The 15,578-nt window shown below is 39.5% G+C and overlaps 2 long non-coding RNA genes across 3 annotated transcripts; both read right to left on the reverse strand.

Annotated features, from left to right (window-relative positions):
* Nucleotides 1–35: 35 nt before the first annotated feature.
* LOC138955682 (uncharacterized) lies at nucleotides 36–4,321 on the reverse strand. Of its 2 annotated transcripts, none has more exons than XR_011452326.1 (3): nucleotides 4,229–4,321; nucleotides 1,252–1,386; nucleotides 36–611 (listed from the first exon to the last, which is right to left on the reverse strand). It is a non-coding gene; the product is annotated as an uncharacterized lncRNA (long non-coding RNA). The 2 variants fall into 2 exon arrangements; XR_011452327.1 differs by lacking the exon at nucleotides 4,229–4,321 and adding an exon at nucleotides 3,978–4,113.
* Nucleotides 4,322–10,467: 6,146 nt separating this feature from the next.
* LOC138955683 (uncharacterized) lies at nucleotides 10,468–14,452 on the reverse strand. The gene is made up of 2 exons (XR_011452328.1): nucleotides 12,871–14,452; nucleotides 10,468–11,869 (listed from the first exon to the last, which is right to left on the reverse strand). It is a non-coding gene; the product is annotated as an uncharacterized lncRNA (long non-coding RNA).
* Nucleotides 14,453–15,578: the final 1,126 nt, after the last annotated feature.

Genomic DNA, 15,578 nt, shown 5'->3' on the forward strand with positions numbered 1-15,578 from the left:
AAATGTGCCATTCTTGCCAATGTGCATGTTTTATTTCACATGTCATGCTATAATATGCTCAATAGAAAAATACAGCAGTGTTTGTGTTTTCGTTCATAGGCTAAAACTCCCACGGCTTTTAATTGTATGACCGTTTTAACCCCGCCATTTTAGGCAGCCTTACGCCGCTTTCGGGGGAAACATGCTGGGTAATTTCGTGTTTCTCTAACCCACCGAAATACTCAGTTGTTCAAAATATGCGTTTCATGAAAAGTACATTAGCAGTCGACCAAGATAAGACAAGATAATTCTTTATTTATGACGGTGAGTTGTCATCTAGCTATAGACAAGACGTGGCCATGACATATTATACCAGTGTAGGTATGCATAATATTATTCTCTGCGTCACTCTGTGTTTTCACATTGTTGGCATATAAGCGGCAACAGTTCCATGACTGGTTTAGCCGGCTCCGCCTTAATTCAACCCGTTGAAGCATGTCTATTGTAGGTTTGGGGTAACTTACACATGTTTTCTTCAAGTCACTGGATTCACACTGGAGGCCTTACTGCCATATTAGGATCCAAAGTTATCACTCATGTGGTGAAGCCATAAAATTTACCTGAAATTTAATCTGTAAAACGCAAAGGAAAGAAAAATAATTATGATCAAACAGACAAAGACACCAACAAATTAAATTAAATTTTAAAAAAATCTGAGTTGAAATAAGATTGTGTCATTTTTTGCTGTATATAAGCATAAAGGGAGATAACAATCTTAATGAAGCAGACGACGGCTTCGCGTTAGTTTTTTGTTTGTTTTATCTCCCTTTACCAGGAAAGGCGCACCCATCTACATTGAAGATTTGTTGAAAGGTGTGAAAGCTTTCCCAAAGCAATGAGGTATGCACCCCTGCAACCAAAACCGTTCCTTTCGTTACGGTTTGAACTCTTTAACCCCTCCCCCCTTTCCTTATGTTGGCAGTGCTACAATGGGTTCAGGCATATTAAACATTTCTGATTTTTCACCCACCGAATGCATCATTTTGTGAAGTTGATACATTGCTTTTCTCTCCTTTCATTACCCACCCACACACACCACCACCACCACCACCACAGACACTACCTACCCCCTCCCCTCCCCCCCCCCCCCCCCCCTATCTCCCTTTCTTATCGACATGCAGACATCAAAATCAGTCAGTGACTGACTGACAAAACTTAAGACTTCCATTTACTGTCATAAGATGATGTGAGGAGGCACGTAAGAGAGCTTACATTTTTAGCAGATGTTGTTGCTGTTGTTCTTGATGGTGTTGGAGTGATGACAGTGGCGATGGTGAAGATGGTGTTGGTGTTGCTGCTTTGGCTTCCACTGGCCACTGAGGTACTGTCCTCAGTCCTCCTTTGTTCCTAACAAAGCCAAGATAAACAATGACATGATATGCAAAGCGAAGGGAATTCAATGAGCTATATGTTGGGGTCACTACCTCTACTACTATTATCAACACTTTTATTCAGTTCTACCACTACCACTACTTTCACCGCCTTCACTACTACTACTATTATCACTACTACATGTACCACTGTCATCACCACAACTTTAATTACTACTACTACTATCATCACCACTACCACTAAACTACTACTACTACTACTGCTGCTGCTACTTTCATCCCCACCACTGCTACCGCTACTATATCATCCTGACCGACTACTACTAATTTCATCACAACCACTACTACTGCTACTATATCTTCCTGACCGACTACTACTAATTTCATCACAACCACTACTACTACTGATATCATCCCCACCACTACTACTGCTACTATATATCATCCTGACCAACTACTACTAATTTCATCACAACCACTACTACTACTGATATCATCCCCACCACTGCTACTGCTACTATATATCATCCTGACCGACTACTACTAATTTCATCACAACCACTACTTCTATTACTACTATCATCATTACTACTGCTACAACTACTTTTACCAAAACCACTACTACTACATTTACCACCACCACTGCTGCTACTACTACTATAGGATTGGGGGGGGGGGGGGTTCTTTTGTTACTTAGTCCTTTCACTGCATTCCATTACTGTTCTCATAACTTGTGATAGTGAAATATGTGCAATGTGGAATGGTCCTTATTTCTTAGGTGCTGGAGTAGTTCTGTGATGGTAGTAGTTTTGTGCAATGCGACTCTAGGTTCAGGTGCTTGAGTAGATCTGTGATAGTCTGTTAATACTGTTGTTTTAAACTGTCTAACTGGCTAGATCATGAATATATAATTTTATGTGATGATCTGACTAAATGATAATAATTACGTGTACTACTTACTTTTAAATGGATTATAAATTTTAGGTATTGTTCTAGTATTCACTAATGTTGTATTGATATTACTGGCACCCCTTTTAAACTGATATGGTTTTTACCTTTACAAGGCGACGATGTGAATTTGTGATGTAGATATGTGGCTGCTTATGTGTGAGAATGTAAATAATTGTGTGTGTGTGTGTGTGTGTGTGTGTGTGTGTGAGTTATGTCTGTGTGTGCATGACAGTGTAATGTATGTATGTATGCATGCATGGTGATGTGTGTCTGCATATGTGTCTGGTTGGTTTTTATTTTATTTTTACCGTGCCGTGCCAAGATGAAATCCTTTTGCAAAATTGGTGAATAAATATCTTGTATCTTGTATCTTGTATCTTGTATACTTTCATCACAAATACTACTACTACTTTTGATCACCACCGCTACTACTATCATCACCACCACCACTACTTTCATCACTACTACTACTACCATCGCCCTTCTACCTCTGCCACTACTGTATCGTCACCATCACTACTACTACAACTACTACTACTACTACTACACCCCTGGCCATTACATATAGTATCAATCAATCAATTAAACGGTACATAATGAGTGTTTTACGAAGTAAAAACTTGTCACACATAGACTAATGAACAATAATAATATACATATAGCTTGTCGATATTGATATCAGAAGAAAGTTTGCGACCTGAACAACGTGGTGTTAAAATACTGGACTGGTTATTAGTCTTCCTCCTCGTGTAAACCACCATGTAAATTCCCATAGATTTGTCCAGGCTTTCACATGAGATGAAAGTATTATTTTATGTAATAAATAATTAATTTAAAAAGTCCCACTCTGTGCGGGAATTATGGCCATGTACTGCCATTGACTAAATACCCCCGAGTCAAGGCCAGTGTGCAAATATAATGTCCAGGAGCAGAACAAAACACTCCAACAACAGAAAGAAGAAGTAACACGAAGACAAACAAGAACAAGAACAAGAATAACAACAAGAACAAGACCCACAACAACAACAACCATTACCACAAGAACAACAACAACATTAACAGAAAGGGAATATTTGCAGGAAAGAGTCACAAGAAGGCAATATCCTTTGAGGACTGAAAGCTGTGACTTGCTAATTAATTTGTGTCATCAGAAGCATAGACTGTCAGAAGCAAGGACAACATGCAGTTGCCAAACATCCCATTATCGAAGCGAGTTTACGGGCAGTAGGCTCAAACAGAGTAGATGATCACAGGGCCGGACTAGGGTAAGAGGAGGGGGGGTTGCCAGTGGTGGTCCTGGCGGGGTCAAGGGGCAGAACCCCTTGTGGGGGTCAGGGGGCGAAGCCCCCTTAAACTGATCGGTAGGTCATATTCTGAGATAGGAAAATGGTTGCTCCTTGCATGAAACGGCATAAAATAAACAATAATAAAAAATGTTTTAAATAAGTGAGGTACATGTTTAGGCTGGGGGGGGGGGGGGGGGGTTGCGCAACCCCCATAACCCCCCCGGTAGTCCGGCCCTGTGATCATACTCATTGTTTTGAGTCTTTCTTCCTGTCTGAGCCAGTAACAGTATGAGCCTACTTCTTCATCCCAGATAACTTCATCACTCAGAGTATTCCCGGTACCGCCCACATTTGCTACTAGGCACCTTACCAGACCAGTCAATGCTTTCAAAGTGTCGGCGTGTTTGCTTGTACATTATACACAAGAATTTGCGCCGCTTGGAAGGTGTGTAACAGACTGATATGTAGGCGAACACATGCTACTGGGTGCGATGGCGGTTTGCAAGATGGTATTCAAATACTCTCTAATCCCTCTTTAAACTAAAAGTAATTCTAATGGTTGTGGTAATTAATATATGTCGGCCATGCGCATGAACTCTTATTATTCTAGAATGAACATACCTGTCTGTATCCAAGGTGAAATCGGTACATGTAATGCCCGATCCCATCTATTCTCTATTGTTTGTGTAGGTCAGCAGGTTTCGTGTTTGACGCACACTATGGAAATGAGTCATTCACAACTGACACGATCGACCGCACTGGAGATTTCCGATCTTAGAGCTAGCTCTAGTGGGCTTTCCCTGAGATGAAGACGACCCGAGCTGCCTAACGCGAGTGTTCTGTTCAGTTTAAGGAGTTATACTCTATGAGAACCGCCCGAGCTAATTTAATTTGGAATGTTTGAAAACTGCCAATTTACACAATCCTTTAAGGGATCCAAACGCTGCCCGGGACATAGTATGATATTTCTTACTGGGACTGGTCATGCACATGAATGATTTACAATGGATGTAGTTCTTGCATTCTTACTCTATACATTTTATTTTATTTTATCTTACAGATTCCGATTTTGCGCAAGCACTAATTCCGAGTCTCCCTCCTCCCCCCCCCCCCCCCCCCCCCCCCCCCCCCTCTGGACTGGAAACGGTAATGCTATGTCCAATTCACCCGGCTTTTGTAAAACAAATCTTACAAAGTAGGTGTTAGGAATCATTTTGTATTTCAAGTCGACTGGCGAAATGGCCTATAGTAGATAAAATGCCGGCCTTATAAGTGCGGGTAGGTTGACTGTTCCAATCTTGGCCGCCACTGGTGGGTTAAAGGGTGGAGATCTTTCCGATCTCCCAGGTCAACTTATGTGCAGACCGCATGCCTTATCAGTCCCCCTACGTGTGTACACGCTGGCCGCAAACATGAGAACAAGTACGCACGGAAAAGATCCTGTAATCCATGTCAGAGTTCCGTGTGTTATAGAAAAACGAAACTACGCATACCAAGCGGCATGCATCCTCTAAAATCAGCCTAAATGGTGGGGTAACTTAAGATGGTCACACACGTAAAAACCCAGTCGATCATTGTGCAAACTGAAAAACAACAACACGGGTGTGCGTGAGAGTTTCAGACAATGCATGAACGCAGAAGAAGAAAAAGACTAAGAAGAAGACGAAGAAGTAAACGCAAACTGCAGTTGAGCCATATTTTTGCGGAATCAAAATTAAATCTGCTCTTCTCCTACTGTTGAATTAATGGAGAGGCCGCACTATATCTTCTTAGGCTTTCAGCCACACTTAACTATCCATTATTACGAGACAACAACCATGCAACACAAAAACCACCCTTGGCATCACAAATGACATTCTATCCCAATCACTATCCTACCACTGATCCTCCAGTTGTGGTCTCACACATAACCTTTTTTCAACTGGGCGATCGCAGTTAGGATACCAATCCAAATAACCGTTACAGTTATGCTGGGCCAATTATACTTTGTCAATGCAATTACAAAAGTGATGATCAGCAATTCGCTCTACTATGCCAAGGGAGGTAAGTTGAAGACACAAGAGGTATGAACAGTTCAATTCACATTTATTCATGTTTTCCACATGTTGCAATCTTTGTATTATACATATTTGGCATATGAATGGGCACGGATAGGTAGCAGATAGACATGGTTAAAGTGAACACTATTAGCAACCCCTTCCCCCCCAGTTAGCTGGCCCCAGATTGACTGACCAGCAACAGGTCTTTCTGACCATCCTAGCACTACCTCAGCTAGCATGTGGGTGATGTAAACCAACCCAGTGCTTTCTTTAGGCATACATGCTGCTGCTTTTGTAAGTGCGCTGCTCCCAGCTCCTCACAGAGGAATTCTAGGCTTTCAGGCTATCTGGAGGTGACAGGACCCCGAACCGCACCACATCCCGTGGCTTGTTAGGGCTCACACTGGGGTCCTGCAGTACAGCTACGAAAAGCTCTAAAAAGGTTTCATTTTCACTAGAAATTACATGTTTTAAAACTTTAACAAACTGAAATAGACAGACATGTAAAGTGTTCCCCTTTTCCATGCCTATCTTCCGCCATTCGTGCCGAGCAGACAACATACACACACGCGCGCACGCAAAAAACATGATGATACGCTAAAGGACGACAAATTATACATTTCTACAACACGTGTTAAAGCAATTAAGTAAATATTACCACCAAGACAAGACAAAGGGGATGGTGGGTGGGCTTTTTCATTCAAACTATGCATATTTATCCAAATGAGTGTTAAACTAAGTACGCGACTATTACACATTACTACATGACAAAGGGGATGGAGGGTGGGCTTTTTCCTTGTAGCAAATTCGTTTAGCGTTGTTCTCTGTGTAGACTCAGGATCCGAAGAGGCTAAAGCTAGACTCTTCCCACGTGACACTGAGTCTGCATACAACTGAACCGTTTAGGGATAAGTGTGTTCTTTAGCCTCCATCGAATGTTAGGCTAAAAGATGGTTGTAGCTCGTCATAAAATCATTTATGGCAGAAGCCGAAATGTATTTATTACGAGACAACAACCATGCAACACAAAAACCACCCTTGGCATCACAAATGACATTCTATCCCAATCACTATCCTACCACTGATCCTCCAGTTGTGGTCTCACACATAACCTTTTTTCAACTGGGCGATCGCAGTTAGGATACCAATCCAAATAACCGTTACAGTTATGCTGGGCCAATTATACTTTGTCAATGCAATTACAAAAGTGATGATCAGCAATTCGCTCTACTATGCCAAGGGAGGTAAGTTGAAGACACAAGAGGTATGAACAGTTCAATTCACATTTATTCATGTTTTCCACATGTTGCAATCTTTGTATTATACATATTTGGCATATGAATGGGCACGGATAGGCAGCAGATAGACATGGTTAAAGTGAACACTATTAGCAACCCCTTCCCCCCCAGTTAGCTGGCCCCAGATTGACTGACCAGCAACAGGTCTTTCTGACCATCCTAGCACTACCTCAGCTAGCATGTGGGTGATGTAAACCAACCCAGTGCTTTCTTTAGGCATACATGCTGCTGCTTTTGTAAGTGCGCTGCTCCCAGCTCCTCACAGAGGAATTCTAGGCTTTCAGGCTATCTGGAGGTGACAGGACCCCGAACCGCACCACATCCCGTGGCTTGTTAGGGCTCACACTGGGGTCCTGCAGTACAGCTACGAAAAGCTCTAAAAAGGTTTCATTTTCACTAGAAATTACATGTTTTAAAACTTTAACAAACTGAAATAGACAGACATGTAAAGTGTTCCCCTTTTCCATGCCTATCTTCCGCCACCTAACAGCTATTCTATAGATGTTTTTCGCCAATCCGTACCCATTCCAGCCCCCTTTTAGCCTAAAATCATAGCTGTTAATTGCAGTTCAAAGTCAGCTTTGAACTGGTCCAGCCCCTTGGTGCTCAAATGCACCCCATCTTCGGCAAGGTAGCTGTGGTCAAAATTTGGGTGGTAAACAATCCGTCCCTTTTCTTTCTCTTGCATAATGCGGCCTCTCGCCTTTCGGTTTAATTTGTTTTTTTTGTTGTTTTTTTTGTTGCGGGAATTTTCTCCCCCGTTGGAAAAGCTTTCATGTCTCCACGAATTTCGCGGGAGCATGTCCGACCAGACAACGGTCGCCTTCGGGCAAAAAGCCCTAACAAAGCATACCAGTTCATCTAGTTCCTCACGCCAGTGCTTCTGGTCAACCCGGCACACGTCGTTCCCTCCGACATGGAGTACCACATAGCTCGGTGAGGGGGCGTCCTCCAGTGCTTCAATCAGCTTGGCCCGAGCCCGGGGAAACCCAAGGCCGGACTTCCCAGCCCACACCACCGGCAGCGGTAGCTGAAGCCCAGTGCCTTTTGTACTGCAGAACTGCTGCAGCCTGACCACCAGACTTGATCCCAGGATAAGGACTCCTGGAACTACGATAGAGAAGGTGGATTAGGACTAAAACATGAACTCATTTCTATCCTGTACCTTTTGTCGTCACTACTTGGAGGTGACAACCTTCCAACTTTTTCCTTGTAGCAAATTCGTTTAGCGTTGTTCTCTGTGTAGACTCAGGATCCGAAGAGGCTAAAGCTAGACTCTTCCCACGTGACACTGAGTCTGCATACAACTGAACCGTTTAGGGATAAGTGTGTTCTTTAGCCTCCATCGAATGTTAGGCTAAAAGATGGTTGTAGCTCGTCATAAAATCATTTATGGCAGAAGCCGAAATGTATTTAAATAAAATCAAAGTTTCATTAAATTTCATGCAAGGAGTACTGCAATTTTGCGACAGCACAATTTGTATAATTATCCTGGTTTGCTAGCATCAGCCGGGAAAAGCCGAAATAGCGAAGCGGAAGTGACCCAATCAAGTCCCGCACGTGAGCTAACTACGTCAAAAAACAACATGGAGATCGGGTAGTCTCGACGAGAGCAGGAGTTCTTTCTATCTTGGGTAGTTTACGTCAAGACAATGAGTTCAATTACATACGAAAATTGTAAAACGTATTTGGTTCCATTCAGTTTGGCATGTCGCAGTCTTTCGCCCCAGATCGTAATTATGGTGATTTTGAATGTGATTCAAATGTCAATTGTAATCGTGTAAGTAAGACAAAGTTTCAATTTGTTATTAACCTGAGGTCTGTCTTTGATGTCTCCAAAGGAATGCGTGTCACATTCATCGTAGCAAACCAAAGACAAGTTTCTCAACAGGAAATCTACGATCCAAGTGTACTGTCAAGTTTGTCTGTGGTGCAAATATTCATGTACAAGTTTGCCTATTCATGTGCATCATCCAGCAGAGACTGTAGAGAACACCGTCTCAGTGTGCATCCATTTCAAAACGAAGCAGACGTAAAAATGCACACACTATGGGTGGCAGTCCCTGTCGGGAAATGTTAATCACATTTTGGCGGGAGATGCGAACTGACAAACCGGATAACTTGAAGTTTCGCCGTTTGGATGGCAATACTGAAGCCATGTGTAGTCGTCAGTGGGATAGTTGTGTGAATGTTTTGACTGTGTATATCCTTATCTTTGACAAAAAGACAAATCGTTGTTTCAAAACCGCTCGGAGGCGTCCTGCATATTTGACTATTGGTCAGGATTTACTACTTGGATATAACATGACATAAGCGAAAGAAGCCACTGTTTCGGAATTCTCCGATTTTAAATATGAGAAACGGGTTTTCCCGGGGCCCCATGGACTGATGTCCTGGACATTATTTATAGACTGCATAAATTGTATTTAGAAGGAAGGGATAAAGTGCATCTCCTTGATCATCTGCATGAATTACCACCTTGCTTCTCTCTCTAGCTTTGATAATTAAAACAGGATTGTCATGTTAACCAGTTTCTAACGACTGTTGCGTCTGTCTGTCTACCTGCCTGCCTGCCTGCCTGCATGGATGGATGGATGGATGGATGGATGGATGGGTGATTATTGTATGTGTATGTTTATATGTTTGTAGGGTATCGTTATTTAATATATATTTATGTGCAGAATATTTACAGAATTTTGATCACCCCCGTTTACCCCACAAACACAGATACAGAGGAAAGACAAAGCCAAGACAGACACACACACACACACACACACACACACACACGCACACACACACACACACACACACACACACACACAATAAAACAGACACACGCACACACACAGACACACACAGACATAGACACACACACACACAGACACACGCACACACAGACACACACAGACACACACACACAGACACACCGTGTACACACAGACACACACAGACACAGACACACACACACACAGACACACGCACACACAGACACACACACAGACACACACACAGACACACACACACACACACACACACGCACACACAGACACACACAGACACAGACACAGACACACACACACACAGACACACGCACACACAGACACACACAGACACACAGACACAGACACACACACACACACACACACACACACACACACACACTAACACATATTCATGCAAAATAAGAAACATCAGACAATTTCTATTCAAAAGTGGTTTTATACACCGTGTTTTTAGAAAACAAATCATACAAATTCTAATCCGCCAAACAAATTCTGAACAAGGTGGTTTTTTTCATCTTTGACTTCCATGCTTTAAAACAGTCACCGGGCACACGCAGCACACGTTTGTTTATTTATCAAACCGTATTTTATAAAACTTATTTACACCAGGTTCGCCTGAACTAATACAATCATAATCCAACAAACTGTTTGACGCAGCGTCTCTTTGTTTTTAATATAGAAAATGTCTAAGAGATTCAAAACAAAATGCAAGGTGAATCAGATTTCTTGAAATGTTATACAAATTTGTAATATTGCAACTTCATTTTTGCTGTAATTCCTGGGCTCCAAACCTCCAAACAAGTAAATCTCACAACAAAACAAGTCAATCATTTAATCAGATTTTCGCATATCAAAAGGTAACCTAATCTTTCTTTATTTATTGCGTTACAAATAAATATGGCTCTTGATGCACCACCAAATAAACGCCTCTGTGCAACTGTAAAACTTCTTTATTCCTACATATTGAAAATCAGAAACCACAAAATGGCAGGTAAAAATAAACATATACAGTTACTTACCTACTCACTTACTGCCCGTTATGCCGGTTGGCATGTAGGGCATCAACAAAGGACAAAAAACACATACAGGAATGTCGGTTATTTGCACCGATATCGATCGACTTTGCCAGGGTTTTTTCAAAACTAAAGACGCGCATTATTGCGAAAAGTAGCTCGGCTTACTGTTAAAAATGTTCATTCTTTGCCAAGTTTACTTCACTCAAATGTAAATGTGGTAAATGCCTCTTTTCGCACTGGTATACTGGCATTACTCACGTACAGGTCTCAAGGTAGAGGAATTTAAATTATGTTATTGTTAGTGTTGTCACAGTATACAGCGTTCATTGCACGACCGTGAATATCATAGTAATCGTTTGCATACATATGAGGACTTTGACATTCTGTAAAGATTGAATGGCGATCAGCACTTTGGATCTTCCTTTTCTTCATTATGGATGAATTCAGAACCCCATTTAATATTTTTAACACATATGGTCTGCATTTTCATTTCAAGGTCAACTGTGAAACTTACATAAGAAAGATAAAAAATAGGAAATCGTCGCTTGCACAGTTGGAAAATATACTGCAGACAGTTAAAAACAACAACAACAACACTCGCATACCTTAAACAGACAGTTGATTGTCCTGAGAAGGAGCTGATGAAAAATACAGGATTTAATTTCAACTATCATTTTATACAATACTCTGAACATGTATTTACAACTTGCAGTGTGACTGTATCATCAGTACGCAACAGTAAAAAAAAAAACTAACTAAAAACAATGCATCAGTATGTATCACATTGGTAAATTTAACACACACAAATGAACACTGGCACAAACATGGTGAATACTTGCTACCCATTGTCTACATAATGGATGGCTCTACTCAAAAAGTTGAGACATCTGTAGTTTACAGAGCTGATCCTGCTGCCCAGTCAATACTAACAGGTCACCAAACACACATTTGAAGAATCAAAATCCTATACCAGCATACCACGACCGAAAAGATGACCACACCATTTTCCCTTCAAAAGTTGTGAAACACATCGGCGTGCTTCTCCTGTTTATCCGTTCATACGTTGTAAAGTTCACTTCACTCAAAGGAGCTACATTCAATGTCGACTGTCTTTCGCCGACATCAACTCTTCAATTTAAACATAAATGCCTATTTTTTAAAGATTTTATAAAACATAATATCTCATTTGTAAAGGATGTTATGAATAAAAATGGTATTATTATTTCTTTTGAAGATTTATGTCAAAAAGTGGGTTATAAACCATCCAGACAGTTTGAATACAATGCATTATGCACAGCACTTAAATCCAGACGTACAGACACATTACCATATCAATATTTTACATTGCAGGATTTCATTGTTAACGGTGGTAATATAACAGCAAAGTTTATTAGAAAATGTTTAGTTGATCTTGATGTCCAGATTCCGATTGCCTGTGATTTTTGGAAACGAAAACATAATGTGGATTTGGATAAGAGAAACTGGTTACTGGCCGTTAACAGCACAAAAGAAGAAAGATTACGTCTGCTGCACTGGAAACTATTACATAGAATATATCCAACCAATATTTTATTAAACAAAATGGGATTACGAACATCGAATAAGTGTGAAGTTTGTAATGAATTAGACACCCTTGAACATTTCTTTTTTAGTTGCCAAGAGGTGATGAAGGGTTGGAAAATATGTAAAGATTTTGTGTATAAGAAAATACATGTTGCCATCATTTTGAATGAAGAAAATGTATTTTTGGGTTATTTTAGGGAAAGTTTGAAAAGTGATTATATTTACTTTGTGAATTATTGTATTTTAATTACCAAAATGACCATTGGAAAATTTAGATATGGGAAAAAGTTAGATTTGGGTGTATTATTGGAAACTGAGCTGAACATTAGGAATAAATTTATGTTATGATTACTTTTATGTATTTATTTATTTAAACATATTAGTTTACTGATAAGGTTTATTGATTTAAAAATGTACACATTTGACAGAGAAAAGAAAAGACCTATGAAGAAGGTTTGCTCCAAGCCACACACAAAACAAACAAAAAAACTAATAAGGCAAAAAAATAATTGTTGTAGCAAACCTGCATGCAACTGAGGTTTAAAAAAAAAAAAGAAAAAAAACCTCTTTGGCGGTCCAAGTCTCTTTTCTCCCTGGTTTGCTGGCATACCTTAAACACAAGTATGTAAGAAGAGGAATTTAAAATGATTTTACTGTTAATGTTGTCCACAGTAAACAGTAATCAAGGCAGGACTGACAAAATCATTGTAAAAATTCCTTTTTGCTGGTGTGAAAATGAGGACTTTGACATATTTCAAATGTAGAATGATGACCTGTGCTTTTTACATTTAGTCAAGTTTTGATTTTTCTATTATGCACGACTTCTGAGTTGCATTCCATTTTCGACGCAGGCACTCTTTTTTGTCAAATCAAATTTAAAACAAAACAAAACACACACAAAAAAACACGGTCAAATCCACATAGTAAGGAAAATGAAACAGAAATTGTCATCTGAAGATCCCTTTACTTTCATTGTAGAAAATATTGGTTGCAGGTGACGAAAAAGAATCACGTGAAAAGACAAACTCAGACAAACTTAATATGTAATTCTGATGAGAGAGCCTCCGCATGTGGAAAAAGGTTCATCTTTTGGAAATCAATGTTTAATGTCAGTGAAAAAAGTATTGTGTTCACGTGACGTACATAGCTAAACATATTAAACAGTACATATAGGGCAATGACACTCATCTACTGCTTTTTCACCGAGACTAGTAAATTATAGGTTAGCCGACAGGTGGCCAAATCAGCGCTAACACATTGCCTTCGTAACACAAGCCAAATGTGACCCTCCACCACGAAATGAGTCGCATGTCACCTCGCGCGGTTCTGCGTTAGGCTTAATATAAGTCCGGGGAGTGTCTGGTAACAGTGTGTGGGTCACCTTAGTCACAGGCTTATAACTCAAACAGTGTTCGCTCTTTTCTAAAACGGTTTTCTTCACTGGATATAAGCATAAAAAACTCTTAATTGACTTAATGTAAAACACACCACCACCACCAACAACATAAAACTTGAAATAAACACAATCTCCAACTGTTGAAAAAGCCAGATACAGTATGTGTTTTTAAAGGAATGTCGCGTGTTAATGAGAGAGACAAAAATGAAGTCACGCAATTGTTTGCTGAATAGCTTTGAACGTCGGCAAGTGTTACTCAAGATTGACAAGAAGCAGATTTGGAATGAACAAACATACAAATATCCACTTTAAAAACAAACAAAACAAGTCGCGTAAGGCGAAATTACTACATTTAGTCAAGCTGTGGAACTCACAGAATGAAACTGAACGCACTGCATTTTTTTCACAATGACCGTAGTCCGCCGCTTGTGCAAAACGGAGTGAAACTGACGAGCCTGTTCAGCGCGGTAGTGGTTTCGCTGTGCTGCATAGCACGCTTTTCTGTACCTCTCTTCGTTTTAACTTTCTGAGCGTGTTTTTAATCCAAACATATCATATCTATATGTTTTTGGAATCAGGAACCGATATGGAATAAGACGAAATTGTTTTTAAATCGATTTCGGAAATTTAATTTTGATCATAATTTCTATATTTTTAATTTTCAGAGCTTGTTTTTAATCCAAATATAACATATTTATATGTTTTTGGAATCAGGAAATGATGTAGAATAAGATGAACGTAAATTTGGATCGTTTTATATGAAAAAAAAAATTACATTTTTCAGATCTTTAATGACCAAAGTCATAAATTAATTTTTAAGCCACCAAGCTGAAATGCAATACCGCAGTCCGGCCTTCGTCGAAGACTGCTTTACAAAAATTTCAATCAATTTGATTGAAAAATGAGGGTGTGACAGTGCCGCCTCAACTTTTACAAAAAGCCGGATATGACGTCATCAAAAGTATTTATCGAAAAAAAGAAAAAACATCCGTGGATATTATTCCCAGGAACTCTCATGTCAAATTTCATAAAGATCGGTCCAGTAGTTTGGTCTGAATCGCTCTACACACACACACACAGACAGACAGACACACACATATACAAAGGATGTAAATTTATGTCAGAAATACTACTCAAAAAGAAAAAAATACAAAGCAATATTAAAGAAAAAGAAAAGGATTTTTAAAGATAATTTAGTAAAGAAATTGAATGACGAATTTAATAACGATCCAAGTGCTATGTGGAAAACTCTAAAAGATTTAAAGACGATGGGTGAAGTCAATACAACTAAAAAATGTGCAATCAATCCAATGAAATGGATTGATCATTTAGAGAAATTGATAGGAACAGAAACTAAAGTTTCTGATGAAAGAAAATACATAGTAAATGAGGAATTAAAGAAGATGCATACACATTGTTATACACCTATTTTAGATGACCCCATAACAGAGAAAGAATTAAAAAAAGAATGTAAAACGTTGAAAAATAAGAAGTCATCCGGAAAAGATAGAATAACCAATGAAATTATAAAAGCAAGTTTAGATCATATGACTAAAATATTAGTTAATCTATTCAACATTATTCTTACAAGTGGTAACTATCCTACAGAATGGAAGACTGGAATAAGTGTACCATTGCATAAAAAAGGAGATCCAATGAATCCGAGTAACTATAGAGGAATCACTCTTAGTAGTAATTTGGGAAAATTGTTTTGTAAAATCATAAATTCAAGAATCAACAACTTTTTAGAAAAAAAGAATATTTTGATAAAAGAACAAGCTGGGTTTCGAAAAGGATACCGAACGATGGATCAAATATTCATTCTGAAGAAAATTGTAGACGATATTATCAATACTAAAAATGGTAGATTATATGG

This window comes from Littorina saxatilis, unplaced genomic scaffold (assembly GCF_037325665.1).
Source record: "Littorina saxatilis isolate snail1 unplaced genomic scaffold, US_GU_Lsax_2.0 scaffold_1461, whole genome shotgun sequence".
Taxonomy (NCBI): domain Eukaryota; kingdom Metazoa; phylum Mollusca; class Gastropoda; order Littorinimorpha; family Littorinidae; genus Littorina; species Littorina saxatilis.